This window comes from Lathamus discolor, chromosome W, assembly GCF_037157495.1.
Source record: "Lathamus discolor isolate bLatDis1 chromosome W, bLatDis1.hap1, whole genome shotgun sequence".
Lineage (NCBI taxonomy): Eukaryota > Metazoa > Chordata > Aves > Psittaciformes > Psittacidae > Lathamus > Lathamus discolor.
In genome coordinates, this window is record NC_088908.1 from 37,800,432 (window position 1) to 37,817,718 (window position 17,287).

A 17,287-nucleotide genomic window follows, 5' to 3' on the forward strand; every position below is an offset into this window, starting at 1 on the left:
GTCAATCTATGAAGGAGACATCCCCTTACATTCCCAGCCCCGCCCCCCCCCCCATCAGATCAGATCAGACTATCACACAGATCAGGCAAGATGTAAAATATGCACTTTCCACCTCATCCGGGGAGAATGGTCCTACCTGGAGGCTCTGGAAGAAAGCCAGACTTGAGGTCAAACCCTCGGCTTTAGGAGTTGGGGATACAGAGTATCCAAGGGATACTCCATCTGAAAATGAGATACTGACAGCCTATGAAGGGGTCCTAGATGCTTCAGAAGTGATTAGCACTGAAGTACAGCTCCTCCTGGCACCCTGGTTGCCTGTGCTGAGCTGGATGTTCAAAGGCAGGGTCTCCTCTACACATCATGCAACCGATGCTACATGGAGTAAGTGGGCTGCTCTAATGTTGTGGTTTAAGTCCAGTCAGTAACTCAGAACCACGTAGTCACTCTCTCACTCCCCCCCTTTCCTCCCCCCCTGCTCCCGGAGGCATGGGGAGGAGAATCAAAAGAATGTAACTCCCACAGGTTGAGATAAGAACAGTCCAGTAACTAAGGTATCACACAAAACCGCTACTACTACCACCAATAATAATAATGATAAGGGAAATAACAAGGGAAGAGAATACAACCGTTCACCACCTGCTGACCAATGCTCAGCCCGACCCGAGCTGTGATCCAGCCCTTCTGGGTAACTCCCCCCCAGTATCTATACTGGCATGATGTTCTGCAGCATAGAATACCTCTTTGGCTAGTTTGGGTCAGGTGTCCTGTCTCTGCTTCCTCCCAGCTTCCCCTCCTCCCTGGCAGAGCATGAGACTCACAAAGTCCTTGGTCAGAGTAAACATTACTGAGCAACAACTAAAAACATCAGTGTTATCAGCGCTGTTCTCAGGCTGAGAGTCAAAAACACAGCACTGCACCAGCTACTAAGGAGGAGAAAAATAACTGCTACTGCTGAACCCAGGAGAGCTAATTACACAACGAGCTCAAATACGAAATCCCAGTTGTGTAGGAATTCTAGAACTCATCATAGACTGGCCAGAGGGCAAAGATTTTGGAATGTCACCAGAGGAGGAGGTGATGCATGCTGAAGAGGCCACACCATATAATAAACTGTCAGAAAGTGAGAAGCAATATGCTTTGCTTACTGATGGGTCCTGCCATATTGCGGGAAAGCTTCAGAGATGGAAAGCAGCTGTATGGAGTCCTTGACGACAAGTTGCAGAAACTGTGAAGGAGAGGTGAATAGAGTCAGTTTGCCAAGGTGAATCACAGAATCACAGAATCACAGAATCCCAAGGGTTGGAAGGGACCTAAAAAGATCATCTAGTCCAACCCCCCTGCAAGAGCAGGGTAACCTACAGTACATCACACAGGAACTTGTCCAGGCGGGCCTTGAATATCTCCAGTGTAGGAGACTCCACAACCCCCCTGGGCAACCTGTTCCAGTGCTCTGTCACTCTTACAGTAAAGAAGTTCTTCCTGATGTTAACGTGGAACTTCCTATGCTCCAGTTTACACCCATTGCCCCTTGTCCTATCACTGGATATCACTGAAAAAAGCCTAGCTCCATCATCCTGACACCTACCCTTTACATATTTGTAAACATTGATGAGGTCACCCCTCAGTCTCCTCTTCTCCAAGCTAAAGAGACCCAGCTCCCTCAGCCTCTCCTCATAAGGGAGATGTTCCACTCCCTTAATCATCTTTGTGGCTCTGCGCTGGACTCCTTCAAGCAATTCCCTGTCCTTCTTGAATTGAGGGGCCCAGAACTGGACACAATATTCCAGATGCGGCCTCACCAAGGCTGAGTAGAGGGGGAGGAGAACCTCTCTTGACCTACTAACCACTCCCTTTCTAATGCACCCTAAGATGCCATTTGCCTTCTTGGCCACAAGAGCACATTGCTGGCTCATGGTCATCCTCCTATCCACCAGGACCCCCAGGTCCCTTTCCCCTTCACTACTTTCCAGCAGGTCAACCCCCAACCTGTACTGGTACATGGGGTTGTTCTTCCCCAGATGCAAGACTCTACACTTGCCCTTGTTAAATTTCATCAAGTTTCTCCCCGCCCAACTCTCCAGCCTGTCCAGGTCTCGCTGAATGGCAGCACAGTCCTCTGGTGTGTCAGCCACTCCTCCCAGTTTTGTGTCATCAGCAAACTTGCTGAGGGTGCACTCAGTTCCCTCATCCAGGTCATTGATGAAAATATTAAACAGCACCGGTCCCAGCACCGACCCCTGAGGAACTCCACTAGTCACAGACCTCCAGCTAGATTCTGCGCCATTGACCACAACTCTCTGCCTTCTTCCTTTCAACCAGTTCTCGATCCACCTCACTACTTGATCGTCAAGCCCACACTTCCTTAGCTTATCTATGAGGATGCTGTGGGAGACAGTATCAAATGCCTTACTGAAATCAAGAAAAAATACATCTACCGCTCTACCATCATCCCTCCACCTAGTCACTTCCTCATAGAAGGCTATAAGGTTGGTCATACATGACTTCCCCCTCATAAAACCATGTTGGCTGTTCTTAATGACCCCCTCATCCTTGATATGCCTAGTGATGGAGTCAAGAATAAGTTGTTCCATCACCTTTCCAGGGATGGAGGTAAGGCTGACCGGTCTATAATTACCCGGGTCCTCCTTCTTGCCCTTCTTATAGATTGGTGTGACCTTTGCCATCCGCCAATCCTCAGGCACCTCGCCCGTTTCCCACGACTTACCAAAGATGATGGAAAGTGGCCTAGCAATGACCTCCGCCAGCTCCCTCAGCACCCGTGGGTGCATTCCATCCGGACCCATCGATTTACAGATGTCCAGATTGCATAGCTGATCCCTAACCCAATCCTCATCTACCAAAGCAAACTCCTCCTTTGTCCTGACTCCTTCTGGGGCTATAGAAATCCGGGGCCCTCGGGGAGAGTCTGCAGGAGTAAAGACAGAGGCAAAGAAGGCATTCAGCACCTCTGCCTTCTTTATATCCTCTGTCTCCAGGGTACCCACTTCGTTCAGCAGTGGGCCTATATTGCCTCTTGTGTTAGTTTTATTTGCTATGTATTTGAAGAAGCCCTTTCTATTGTCTTTAACCCGACTAGCAAGATTGAGTTCCAAGGAGGCCTTAGCTGTCCTAATTGCCTCCCTACATCCTCTAACAACTGTCCTATATTCCTCCCAAGCGGCCAGCCCCTCCTTCCATAATCCATAGATTCTCCTTTTCCACTTGAGTTTGCCCAGCAGCTCCTTGTTTAACCACGCCGGTCTCCTAGATCCCTTACTTGACTTCCTACTTATTGGGACGCTCCGATCCTGAGCTTGGAAGAAGCGGTCCTTGAATGCTAACCAACTATCTTGAGCCCCTTTACCGCCTAGTACACTTTCCCATGAGACTTCCCTTAGCAGTTGACTGAAGAGGCCAAAGTTGGCCCTTCGGAAATCCAGAACTGTGGCTTTGCTAGGTATTCTATTCCTCCCACACAGGATCCTAAACTCCACCATCTCATGGTCACTGCAGCCAAGGCTGCCATTGACCGTCACCACTTCGACCAAACCCTCCTTGTTGGCGAGTACTAAATCTAGCAGCGCTGCTCCCCTAGTTGGTACGTCCAAAAATATGGAACGCTTCACGAATTTGCGTGTCATCCTTGCGCAGGGGCCATGCTAATCTTCTCTGTATCGTTCCAATTTTAGTATATGTGCTGCCGAATGCCATCTAGCTGCCCTTGGACATTGCTGAACGAGAAAAATGGCCTGTACTTTATCTCTCTAATGACTCATGGGTGCTGGCAAATGCCCTGTAGGGGTGGTTGCAGCAATGGAAACAGAGCAACTGGTAATGCAGAGGTAAATCTATCTGGGCTGATGTATTGTGGAAAGTTATCATTGCCTGGGTAGAGAACCTGGTTGTGAAGGTACACTACACAGATGCTCACGTACCCATGAGTAGGGCCACTGAGGAACACCAGAACAACCAACAGGTAGATCAAGCTGCTAAGATGGAAGTGGCTCAGATGGATTTCAATAGGCAACATAAGGGTGAATTGTTTTTGGCACAGTGGGCCCATGACACCTCAGGCCATCAAGACATAGATGCAACATATAGATGGGTTCGTGATCATGGAGCAGACCTAACAATGGACACTATTGCCCCGGTTATTCAAGAATGTGAAACATGTGCTGCAATTAAGCAAGCTAAATGGTTAAAGCCTCTTTGGTATGGAGGATGATGGCTGAAGTACAAATATGGGGAGGCCTGGCATATTGACTATATCACACTCCCACCAGCCCCCAAAGGCAAGTGCTGTGTGCTTCCCATGGTAGAAACAACCACCAGATGTCTGGAAACATACGCTGTGCCCCACGCCACTGCCTGGAACACTATCCTGGGCCTTGAGAAACAAGTCTTGTGGCGACACAGCACCCCAGAATGAACTGAGTCAGACAATGAGACTCATTTCTGGAGCAACCTCATAGACTCTTTTAGCAAAAGCCACCTTGTTGGTCAACACCAGGGGATCTTCCAACAGGGCTGTCCCAGAACAAGCAGAACTTTTACTTACTGTAGAGAGCGATAAAGTTCCTGTGGTGCACATAAAGAATTTTCTGGGGAAGACAGTCTGGGTTATTCCTGCTTCTGGTAAAGGCAAACCCAGTCGTGGGATTGCTTTTGCTCAGGGATAATTGGTGGGCAATGCAGGAAGATGGGGAAGTTTGTGTATACCTCAAGGCTATTTAATTTTGGGGTAAAACAGCCAATGTCCTCAGCTATATGCTGTTGCCTGCTATATAACACTTTTATAGCCCATCAGCTAGATGCCCATCTCCATCACTCTGGGCTTTGAAGAGAAGATACGTGTTGTCATGATCATCATTGGGGAATAAAGTCATGGGAAAAGCTGGCACAGGCAGCATAACTGTCCTCAGGTCACTATCGACTGACCCTGACTTCCCTCCTATCATCACCACAACAAAGAATGAACATTGACAGAACCAGATGAGCTCAGCAGTGACCAGACAAGTTTGGCTGTGCCATCAGGAGGCAACAATACAGCATTACATACCATCTCTCTTTCCCTGAAAGACTGTTACAAGAGATGGAGCCTGACACCAAGGACTGGATGAATTCATCAGCTTTATAGGGATTGGCTCATGGACTAAGTAATGATCTCTCTCTTTGTGTGTGTGTGGACTAAGTAATGATCTCTCTCTTTGTGTGTGAGGGGGTGTATATATGTATGTATATATATGTGTGTATATATATGAGACAAAAAGAATGGTATATTGAAAAATATGGGATCTGACCATGACGTGAATGGTATGGAATAAAGGGCAGATACTGTCCTAGGTTCAGCTGTAGCAGTCAGTTTTCTCCTTCTTAGTACCTGGTGCAGTGCTGTGGTTTTGACTTTCACCCTGAGAACAATGCTGATAACACCTCGATGTTTTTAGTTGTTGCTATGTTTACCCCGATCAAGGACTTTTCAGGCTCATGCTGCCAAGGAAGAGGGGCATTGGAAGCTGGGAGGAAGCAGAGACAGGACACCTGACTCAAACTAACCAAAGGGGTGTTCCATACTATAGCACATCATGCCCAGGATAGAAATTACCCGGAAGGGCTGGATCACTGCTCGGGTCGAGCTGGGTATGGGAGGGTGGTAAGCAGTTGTATTTTCTCCCTTGTTATTTCCCTTACCATTATTATTATTGGTGGTAGCAGTAGCTGTTTTGTATTATACCTTAGTTACTGGACTGTTCTTATCTCAACCCATGGGAGTTACATTCTTTCGATTCTCCTCCCCATCCCTCTGGGGAGCAAGTGGCTGCGTGGTTCTGAGTTACTGGCTTGACTTAAACCACGACAGTATGTCAGTAGTGCAAGAAAAATATCCTCCAGGTTTTGAATAAGAAAAATATAAAAGTCAGAATTATAGATGAAAGAATTTTTAGCTTCACTGAGACTCAGGGAGAGAGCAAAATCTACAAGAAATTGTGTGAATCAGATTAAAAAATATAACAATAGTAAAGGATGACACATGCAATTGTTTGCAGGAGTCTTCCAATGTCTCAGAAAGACTATATTAAATATTACAGGTAAAAGAAAGTCTACATACACAGCTTACATTGATTTCTACAGGAGAAGAGACTGTTTTTATGGTGCTCTTACAGCTAAAATAACAGCTTAATTTTAAATTTCAGTGAAATATTTGATCCATCAAATATTAATGAAAGTAGCCAAAAGAAACCCTGTTTTAAATATATTCACTGAGGCAATTACATTCACAATTTGGCACAAGAATAATATTTATGTTCTATAAAATTAATGACTTTAAGATATCTTCATTTTTTTAAATTGAAGTACTACATTGTTTTATGTACTTTACATTAATATAGTTTCTCTGTGGGAATCGCCGGGAGACGAGCTCATCAGATGATGACCAACAAGTCTCGTTTATTGCTAAGCAGATGGATACCTATATACCTTGCTTGCATGTTTATAGTTTGGTTACAGAGAGATTATTGGCTTATAGCTTTTACATGTTACAAGATCATTGGTTTATAGCTTCTACATGTTACAAGATCATTGGTTTATAGCTTCTACATTTTTGCAGCTAAACCATGCACCCCCCCACCATCCTCCTTCTCATGCACTTATCACTTAGTGGCCTTGGCTGTGATTGGTCATAGTATGTTGGTGTTTGCCGGTGTCCTTCATTTCCTCATTATCTGGCGTGAGAGGTTTGCACCATGTTCTACACAGATGTCTTGTTTCAGCTTGTTGATGGGAGCGTGACCTTTTGACCTTTTTCGACAAGCCAATCCTCCACATTTCTCTACTGTTTTTTTCATACAAAACTTTTACTGATGATCTTAATAAATTTTTAACCATTCCTATCCCATATGCAGTTTCCATTACGTCAGTGAGAATTATTTATCCACTGTCAAAAAGCATGTAAATTGACCTCCTGGATCAGGCTATCTTAACTCTATTGCTGGGCAGCATTATTTACACGCAAGGAAAATCTATTTAGCACTAGAACTGATCATCATAAAGTTCCTAGTCCAGAAGGAAAGTTTCTCACTTTTACTTACTGACTAGTTATATGTAAAACATATTACTTTACATATAACTGTGGCTACTCGAGTTGTCTATTAGCATGCTTAATACTTTGCTGGAATATTATCCTAATTATTTCTTACAAAAATGAGTTTCACATGTTAATTATGTAGCTTTATTTTTAAGAAATACTAATAATACTGTTCTTAAAAAAAACATCATTTTGACTATGATTATTAACTGCAAATTGCCTTAATTTTATGGAAGGAGTTACTAAGTGGCCTCTGTAGCTTTGTGTCTTCTTTCGTTTATACTGTGAATAATGCTCCTACTTAAAAAAAAAATGCTGGTTTTTACTAGTTGCATCCTGTGATGTGAACAGGAAATGCGCTTTGTGAAACTTGTTAATTGTAACTTCATGGAACACATTGTTTCAGCCTTGGAACCACACATAGGTATTTTGAATAAGGTTATTTAAAGAAGCAGTTAAAAACTTAACATTAAAAAATGGAATATAGGCATATAAAATGCCATGAATGTTGAAATTTGTATCTTTAGAAGAAAAGTTAGGTGCCCAAGCGTGTAACCTTTAAGAGCATAAATAAATCTCATATGAATACACGCTATAAGCTTTTACTTATGCTGATGCAAATTTGAAGTAATTCTTTTGACCTCAAAAGATTTACTCAAGATGCACCCCTTGTACAGATGAGAGAAGAATTTGGCCTTTTGACCTCAATGAAACTCCATATGCAGGTAATATATCATGAAAGTCAGGATAGCAGAATCAAGTCCTTCATATAGAACATTATTGCTAAGGGATGAAGCCTTGGGTGGGATGGTTTAGTGTGAGATGTCCCTGCCTATGGTAGGGGGGTTGGAACTAGATGATCTTGAGGTCCTTTCCAACCCTAACTATTCTATGATTCTATTCTATGAATGCTTAGACAGTGATTTTTGGAGTAGTCTTTAGATCTGTAATTGGGCTTAGTTAAGTCATTTGCTATCAATTCTTTCATTTTACAGCTTTCATACTGCTGCCACACTATCAGTACTTCCACTTATCCTATTTCTATGAAGCATCAGATTCCTTGTTTCTCAATAATCTCACAGTGATCCAGATTATGCAACTGACTTTTGAGCAGAACCTCCTGTTTGAGTCAGTGTAATCCAGTTATTTTTTCTTTTATACACTGGGGTTTTTTGCTCAATGTATATGCACTTACAACCATGGAACTACAGCGATGCATCTCAGAACTTGATGAGACAGGAGACTACATTGCATCAAGGGATTTCAGCAAATACAGAAATTTTCAATGGTAATATTTTTCCATCAGCTTTTTTACAAATCACTTTGATTCCCATGTTCTTCTCTTTCTGAAAGGGCATAATAAATGCCTTCAGTGAAAGTAAGAAACCCTCAATAATAGGCAGGCTAGAACATTTAAATTTAATTTTTTTTTAATCTGTTAACTCACAGAATCGTTAGAGTTTGAAGGGACCTCTGGAGATCATCTATTCTAACCCCTGCCAAGACAGGGCCACCTTGATCAGGTTACACAGGAACGTATCCAGACAGGTTTTAGATGTCTCCAGAGAGGGAGACTCTACATCTTCCCTGGGCAGCTTGTTCCAGTGCTCTGCCACCCTCAGTGTGAAACAGTTCTTCCTCATGTTGAGGTGAAACTTCTTGTGTTTTAGTTTATGGCCATTATTCCTCATCCTGTCACTGGGCACCACTAAAAAGAGTGCCCACCATCCTCCTGGCACCCACCTTTGAGATATTTATATGCATTAATGAGATCCCTTCTCAGTCTTCTCTTCTCTAGACTAAATTGGCCCAGCTCTTGCAATCTCTCCTCATAAGAGAGATGCTCCAGATCCCTGATCATCCTTGTGGCCCTCCACTGGACCCTTTCCAGTAGCTCCCTGTCTTTCTTGTACTGAGGAGCCCAGAACTGGACACAGTACTCCAGATGTGGCCTCACCAGGGTCGAGTAGAGGGGGAGAATCACCTCCCTTGACTTGCTGGCCACACTCCTCCCAATTCACCCCAGAATACTATTGACTCTCCTGGCCACAAGGGCACACTGCCGTCTCATAGTCAACTTATCGTCCACCAATACGTTCGGGTCCTTCTCAGCTGAACTACTCTCTAGTAGGTCAGCCCCCAACCTGTACTGGTACTTGAGTTTCTTCCTCCCCAGATGCAGTACCCTACACTTGCCCTTGTTGAACCTCATTAGGTTCATTACTCTACATTAGCTACATTAATTTCTGAATTTAAAATTTATATTTCAAGCCAATGTTTGTAATCCTACTACTCCTAAGCACAATTGGTCTCTATCAATCATAAAAACCAGTGTACAAATGCACTATGAAGATTTATCTTTAAAAAACATTTTATTTGAAGATTTAACTACAGGAAAAAGAAACACCTGGAATCAAATGACTCTATAACCATAAAAACTTAGAGATGAAAAAAAGATGTAAAAGTTGATATAGTCAATCCTCTTAAGCAACCTACAATGGGTTCTCTAGAGCAGTAGTCTCCAAAGTGGGATGCATACATCCCAGGAGGTGCACACGATGATCCATTGCAGTGTGGGGGAAAAAAATAAAATCAAAACTTAGAATCATGGAATCATAGAATAGTTAGGGTTGGAAAGGACCTCAAGGTCATCTAGTTCTAACCCCCCTGCCATGGGCAGGGACACCTCACACTAAACCATGTTGCCCAATGCTCTGTCCAACCTGGCCTTGAACACTGACAGGGATGGAGCATTCAGAACTTCCCTGGGCAACTCATTCCAGTGCCTCACCACCCTCACAGTAAAGAACTTCCTCTTTATATCTAATCTAAACTTCCCCTGTTTAAATTTTAACCCGTTGCTCCTTGTCCTATCACTGCAGTCCCTAATGAAGAGTCCCTCCCCAGCATCCTTATGGGCCCCTTAACTTCTACTTATATTTAAATTTTATCTGAAAAAAAAAAAAAAAGAAAGAAATGAAGTGTGGAGAAGTGGCTAACAGAGAAAGGTCATGTTCCCATCAACGAGCTGAAACAAGACATCTGTGTAGAACATGGTGCAGACTTCTCACGCCAGATAATGAGGAACTGAAGGACACCGGCAAACAGCAACATACTATGACCAATCACAGCCAAGGACACTAAGCGATAAGTGCATGAGAAAGAGGATGGTGGGGGGGTGCACGGTGTAGCTGCAAAAGTGTAGAGCTTACGCAATGCCTTATTTGTGCCAGAACCAATCAAGTGCCTAGTATTTGCATATTCACTGTTACATTAACCGAAGGTAGAAGCCCAATAAACGAATCGTGCTTATTGATCACAATGGTCGTGTTGATTGCTCCCTGCTGCAACAAATTGGTGCCCGAACTAGGGACCCTCTTGCTGTTGCTTGACTGAGCGAAGAAGACAGCTGGAATAGGAGGGGAGTGGACCGATTGGAACAGGAACCCAGGTACCTTTAAAGGCTGGGAAGACAGCAGGGATTGGGAAAGCTCCGAAGAATGCAGCCTTCGGAAGGCAAAGAAGGCTTCGATGCTGGCAGCGTCGGTTCTGAAAGCCTTAGCAAGATTTTACTTGGCTCGCCGCCCGTATTTCGTCTGCCTCCTGGTGAGCTGCATTGGCGCCAACGTCTTATGAGTTGAGAAAAAGTTGAGTAATAATTGAGTAATAATGGATAGAGAGGCAGCATATGATTTATTTAAGTGCTTCTTGGAGAAGCGGCAAGTGGATAAGGAATTGGACTTAACGAAGGGATTAAAGGCTCTGTTAGAATACGCGAGAGAGTTAGGCTGTTTCTGAGATCCTAAAGATGTATTTGATCCACCCGAATGGAGGAAATTTGGAGATGAGCTTTGGAATAGAGTGATTGATGATAACAAGCAAGCGAAAAAAAAAAAAATGTGCTAAAGACTGGAGGACAGTTATTAATTGCCTACATAAGTATGCAGTACTTCAGTTCTTCCGACATATCCTCTCTGCGAGAGGGACAGCGTATGATGAAGCTATGCTAAAAAGATTGTTGCTCTGGATTAAGGAGAAGGACTTAATCCAGGGGGTTGGAGAAGCCTTTGAACTTGGGACTTGGGAGAAAATCGCTAAGGAAGAAGTCTCTGTTTTATGGATGTTTTCAGTCCTTAAGGTGAAGGGAGCAACCTTTAAAGAGACAGACTTAAATTTAATGTTGAAATGGTCGAAGACGCATTATCCAGAGACTGATGAGTATACTGTATCTGAGGTCTCTTTGTGGAATGGTGCATGAGTTAAGTTGTGGGACGCAGCCACAAAAGGCAGTGACACTGTGAAACATTTGTTAGTCATTTGGAGAACTATTTTAGAGACGTTAAAGTCAAAAAGTGAGATCGTGGAACCCAGTGTCCCACCCCCCATCCCTGGCCACCCCTGAGCCTCTGCCAGTTGCCGCCACGGCTGCAAAGACTGAGGACAGAGATGAAGACAGTCTTTTTGTCCTGGGCCCTATTGACCCCAAGAAGGAGCCTGAACGTGCTCATCAGACTGCTGTTGCTGCTCCTGAGGTTCTGACGCCCGTTAATTCTGATGCTGACCTGGATGGTCCTTTTGACAAGGAGCCGGAAAAGAAGCCTGATTTATATGCCCCAGATCCTCATGACAAATGGGCAGCTGTAAAGGGAGAAGCGAGATGGGTGGGGGATGCAGATGTATTGTGTGCTTTCCCTGTGATGTATGTGCTGGATCAAGACCCGCGGTGGGAAGGTCTCTCGTATGCTCTTATCAGGGGTATCGGGCAGACTGTGACTGACAGTGGACTTGGGGTCCCATATACAACTCATTTGATACAGTCTCTCTGTGATACTCATGTACTAGAAGTTGGCAAAAATGTCTATGATTCTATTGATGCTTGGAAACCTTTATAGATATTGCTGGCCACTTCTTCTGACATAGGCTGGCCACTTGTGTCAGAATGAGTGTACATTTTGATCAGTATAAAAGCCCAAGCCTCATGCGATGTGAGGGAGGCAGAGCCTCTGCGGGGACGCTCGCTAGGGCTGAGCCTGCCACCTCACACTGCGATGATGCTTATTGGAGCTGGTTTCCTGATAGTCTTCACAGAGTCCTTGTACCACGTTCTGTACGTGGGACTGTGTAGTGGGAGTAATGATTGTCTGGATTTTGTGTTTCAAATATTGTTCCAAAAGATGTGTGAAGTGTGCTTGTGGGATCCCATACGTGTGTTTGTGTGTGTGTGTGATGAGGGCAGATGGTGTTCTATGTATTTTTTTTGTTATCGTGTTCATGTAAAAGTTTTTAACAGGTAGTGGTTTAACATTTCAGGCTAAAAAGGGTTAATGCAAAAGTGCGGTTGTTGACAGGTATTTATGGTTGCTGCTGAAGCAGGCAGGCAGCTGTAGCTGCTGCCGAGCAGGCTGCTGTTTGTAGCTGTGCAAAGCAGGGTGAACAACTTTAGGAAAAAAAAAAAAAAAAAAAAAGGTAAAGTTGCAGAGCACGGGTAGACAAATGCGAATCCAGGTGATGCTGATGGCAGCGAGGGACTAGCCAAAGAAATTTCTTACCAGTGGAGTTCTCCCACCCTCTTAATTTGTTCCATTGCCTGCTTTATAACACTACCGTCATATTAGAATCTTTCTAGCTTTTGCCTTAGCATTTTCTAGCAGCTGCTGCAAATTTGCATGCTCTAACATCTCTTTTACAAGTAACAAATCCAGACAATACAAGGTGTAGTTTCTTATTAGCAACTGGCTAGTAAATGCAGGTGGTTTTATACACAAAATCACAGCCTTTAATAATTTACAAGCACACATATTCAAGTTGTTACTTTTCAGTTGCCCCCAAGTGATGTTTTGTAGTCATTCGTTTTTCTCTTCCTCTATCTCATTCTGCTTGGGGCATTCACGGTCAGCTCCTGTAGCTGAGGCATTGGGTTTTTCCACTCGTCTGTCCAACTCATGGCATGGCTTGACAAACTTTGCAGGCAGCCGCCATGGACCTGTAGGTAGGAGGACACAAATATACCCCCTCCCCCAGGTTATCAGTTCTTGGGAAGTAGAGAGGTTAAAGTGTTTCCTTAAAGCAGAAGCATTCTGATGAAAAAGGAATGTGAAGCAGCTGCAGAAGTAAACTGCACACTGTTAACAGTCAAGGAGTTTGCTATATCATTACCCATTTTTTTTCTTCTTTCTCTGCCACCCTGATGCTGCTTAGGTGACGGCTGGTAAAGCTTGTGGTTGCACTACCCCTCTCGCTTTTTCGGTTTGCAGTTCTTGTTTCAAGCGATCTGTTCCTCCAAGTCTTGGATTCACCCCCAGGTTACTTTAAACACACTAAGCAAGGCTCCTACCATGGGCCCAGCTTATTGCAGGCACTCTTTAGGCTTTGTCTGTGGTGTCTCTACAAACTGCCTCAATACTTCAATAGTTCGAGAGGCTTGTTTTTTTGTTGGGTTTTTTTTTTCCGAAGTTGCTCACCCTGCTTTGCACGGCTACAAATGCGAGCCTGCTCGGCAGCAGCTACAGCTGCCTGCCTGCTTCAGCAGCAACCACAAATACCTGCCAGCAACAGCACTTTTGCATTAACCCTTTCTTGCCTGAAATGTTAAACTGCTACCTGTTAAAAATTTTTACATGAACCCAACAACAAAAAATACACAGAACAGCGTCTGACCTCAACACACACACACACACACACACGTATGGGATCCCACAAGCACACTCCACACAACTACAACATTTGAAACACAAAATCCAGACAATCATTACTCCCACTGCACTGTCCCATGTACAGAACGTGGTACAAGGACCCTGTGAAGGCTATCAGGAAACCAGCTCCAACAAGCATCATCTCAGTGTGAGGTGGCAGGCTCAGCTTTAGCGGGCGTCCCCGCAGAGGCTCTGACTCCCCCACATCGCGTGAGGCTTGGGCTTTTATACTGGCCAAAATGCACACTCATTCTGACACAGGTGGCCAGCCTATGTCAGAAGAAGTGGCCAGCAATATCTATTAAGGTCTCCAAGGGTCGATAGAAACATGGACATACTTATATTTGCCAACTTCTAGTACATGAGTATCACAGAGAGACTGTATCAAATGAGTTGTATATGGGGTCCCAAGTCCACGGTCTGCCACACTCCACCCGATACCCCTGATAAGAGCATATGAGAGACCTTCCCACCGCTGGCCTTGATCCAGCGCATACACCTCCAGGAAAGCACACAATACGCCTGCATCCCCCACCCGTTTCGCTTCTCCCTTTACAGCTGCCCATTTGTCATGAGGATCTGGGGGATATAAATCAGGCTTCTTTTCCGAATGAATAGGCTCCGGGTCAAAAGGACCATCCAGGTCAGCATCAGAATTATCAGGCATCAGAACCTCAGGAACAGCAACAGCAGAATGTGCACAGGCTCCTTCTCGGGGTCAACAGGGCCTGAGTCAAAAAGATCATCTTCATCTCTGTCCTTGGTCTTCGCAGCCGTGGCAGCAACTGGCAGAGGTTCGGGGGGGGGACGGGATGGATGGACGTGGGGCATTGGGCTCCACGATATCATTTTTTAGACTTTAACGTCTCTAAAATAATTCTCCAAATGACTAACAAATTTTTCACAGTGTCATTGCCTTTTGCGGCTGCATCCCACAATTTAACTCCTACCCCATTCCACAAAGAGACCTCAAATACGGTAGACTCATCAATCTCTGGAGAACACGTCTTCGACCATTTCAACATAAAATTTAAGTCTGTCTCTTTAAAGGTTGCTCCCTTCACCTTAAGAAGGACTGAAAACATCCATAAAATGGAGGCTTCTTCCCTAGTAATATTCCTCCCCCCATAGTCCCATTCTCGGAGCAACAACCTCTTTAACATAGAGTCATCATACTCTGTCTCTCTCTTAGAGAGGATATGTTGGAAGAGTTTAAGTATTGCCGTTTCTTCTTTGATCATTTGATTACCCATCCTTTTTTTTTTTTTTTTTTTTAATCCTCTTCCACCAATGTCGGCTGCTCACCTTAATTGCACAGCAGCGTCTTCTGGGCTCACAAGGCTCCGTTCCAAGGCGTCTACCTCTGAGGCTTCTACCTCCCGATCCTGGTCCTGCCGGATTGAATCTTCCACGCGGCGCCGCGCTTCACGCTTTCCAATTTCACTATGAAAATTTAAAGGGTCCCTGTTCGGGCGCCATTTGCCGCGGAATGGACTCAGTCAGAGATCAATATGATCAGACCAAAAGCTGTTTATTACAAAGCATCAACTCCTTATATACTGTTGCTTACATTTGCTCACAATGATTTGGCACATTATGATTGGATATATGTCCTTAAGACCCCTAGTAACTAACATATAATTGGTCAGGCACATTTATGAGAACTTGACCATGAAAGCTTGCCAACAGTCCATGGTTTCACAACTCAGTAAATTCCAGCTTCTTCTTATCTTGCTTGCTTAAGCTTCCTTGGGCCTCTCATGGCCTTGCTATATCTTTTGGGGTTATTCAGAGTTCATGTACCAAATACCCATTCTCCTGTGAGAACAGTGTCTCCACAGATGTCAACTGCTTTGCCCCTATCCATCAGTTCTGTAGCCCCATCATAGAAGGCCACCAATTGGTTAGACAGGATTACCCCTTAGTGAAGCCGTGCTGGCTGTCACCAAGCACCCTGTTGTTATTCATGTGTCTTAGCATGCTTTCCAGGAGAATCTGCTCCAAGATTTTGCCAGGCACAGAGGTGAGACTGACTGGTCCGTAGTTCCCTGGGTCTTCCATTTTTACCTTCCTGAAAATTGTGGGTTATATTTCCTTTTTTTCATTCGTCGGGAACTTCACCTGACTACTGTGAGTTTTCAAATATGGTGGACAGTGGCTTAGCAACTTCATTGGCCAGCTCCTTCAGGACCCGCAGATGGATTTCATCAGGTCCCATGGACTTGTGCACAGTCAAGTTCTCCTTGATAGGAGTAAGCATTACTTTGCAACAACTAAAAACCTTAATAAGCAGGTTCCTGAAGAGGCCAGTCTGATCTCTTGAGTGAGCTTGCTGTGTGCCCTCGTTACTGTCCTGAGGATCTCGAACTCCACCATCTCATGATTGGTACAGCCAAGGCTCCCTTGGAGAGTCACATTCCTTAAGACTGAGAAAAATGACTGCTACTGCTGAACCCAGGACACCTGGGTTTTTTACTTTCAGCCTGGGAACAATGCTGATAACAATGATGTTTTTAGTTCATGCTAAATAATGTTTACTCAGACCAAGGTCTTTCTGAGTCTTGTGCTCCACCAGGGAGGAGGGTAAGTCGGGAGGCAGCAGAGACAGGACACCTGACCCAAACTAACCAAAGGGGTATTCCATACCACAGCATGTCATGCCCAGTATATAAACTGGGGGTAGTTACTTGGAAGGGGTAGTTTGCTGCTCGGGTCAGGCTGGGTATCAGTCGGCGGGTGGTGTGCAGTTACATTTTCTTCCCTTCTTATTTCCCTTATAATTATTATTATTGGTGGTAGCAGTAGTGGATTTGTGTTATACCTTAGTTACTGGACTGCTCTTATCTCAACCTGTGGGAATTACATTCTTTAGGTTCTTCTCTTCATCCCTCTGGGAATGGGGGGAGGAAGGAGGGGGGGAGTGAGTGGCTGCGTGGTTCTGAGTTACCAGCTGGGTTTAAAACATGTCAGTTTGCTGTAGCGCCCAGCGTGGGGCACGAAGGGTTGAGATAAAGACAGATCTGACCGGAGTGTGTCTAATCGTATTTGTGATAAACATTTATTGTTTTGGATTAATAGTCACTCTTCGCAATGCTGATTTATTGGCTCTCAAAGTTGTTGCTCTTGATCTCAGAGTTTCAGCATGTCGTACCTTCCTTACAGCCAATATTTGCTCTTTTAGTGTTTATCAGCTGGGGGCCTTGGGCTAAGGTTCGTGTTTCGCTGTACTTTATGGAATAGACTTATTGATCATGAAACTGATCTGGCTTGCGTTCCCAGTGGTGGTCATCATGTCTATATTTTGGGAGGTATATAATGGAAGTGTTTAGCAATTACACATCTTATTTTCCCCTCTTCGGGAGGTCAACCTGTGAAGGAGACATTCCCTTATATTCCCAGCTCCCCCACCAGACTATTTACAGCATCATTTGAGAGTCCTGAAGGTTTTGAATGGCCTTTGGGTACCCTCGAGACCTGCCTGCTGATTGTGATGGGGATCACCATGTTGGCA

At 44.5% G+C, this 17,287-nt stretch overlaps 1 protein-coding gene and 1 non-coding gene across 2 annotated transcripts in view; both read right to left on the bottom strand.

Annotated features, from left to right (window-relative positions):
* LOC136004239 (kelch-like protein 36) overlaps positions 1–15,319 on the bottom strand; it is a 55,161-nt gene extending 39,842 nt beyond the window's left edge. Inside the window, exons 1-2 of the mRNA XM_065660547.1 lie at positions 15,082–15,319; positions 1,146–1,225 (exon numbers count right to left, since the gene is read on the bottom strand). The gene's annotated coding sequence lies outside the window, so the exon portion shown is untranslated. The remainder of the gene's footprint in view (positions 1–1,145; positions 1,226–15,081) is intronic.
* LOC136004526 (U6 spliceosomal RNA) lies at positions 3,607–3,711 on the bottom strand. The gene has a single exon (XR_010608524.1). It is a non-coding gene; the product is annotated as a U6 spliceosomal RNA (small nuclear RNA).
* Positions 15,320–17,287: the final 1,968 nt, after the last annotated feature.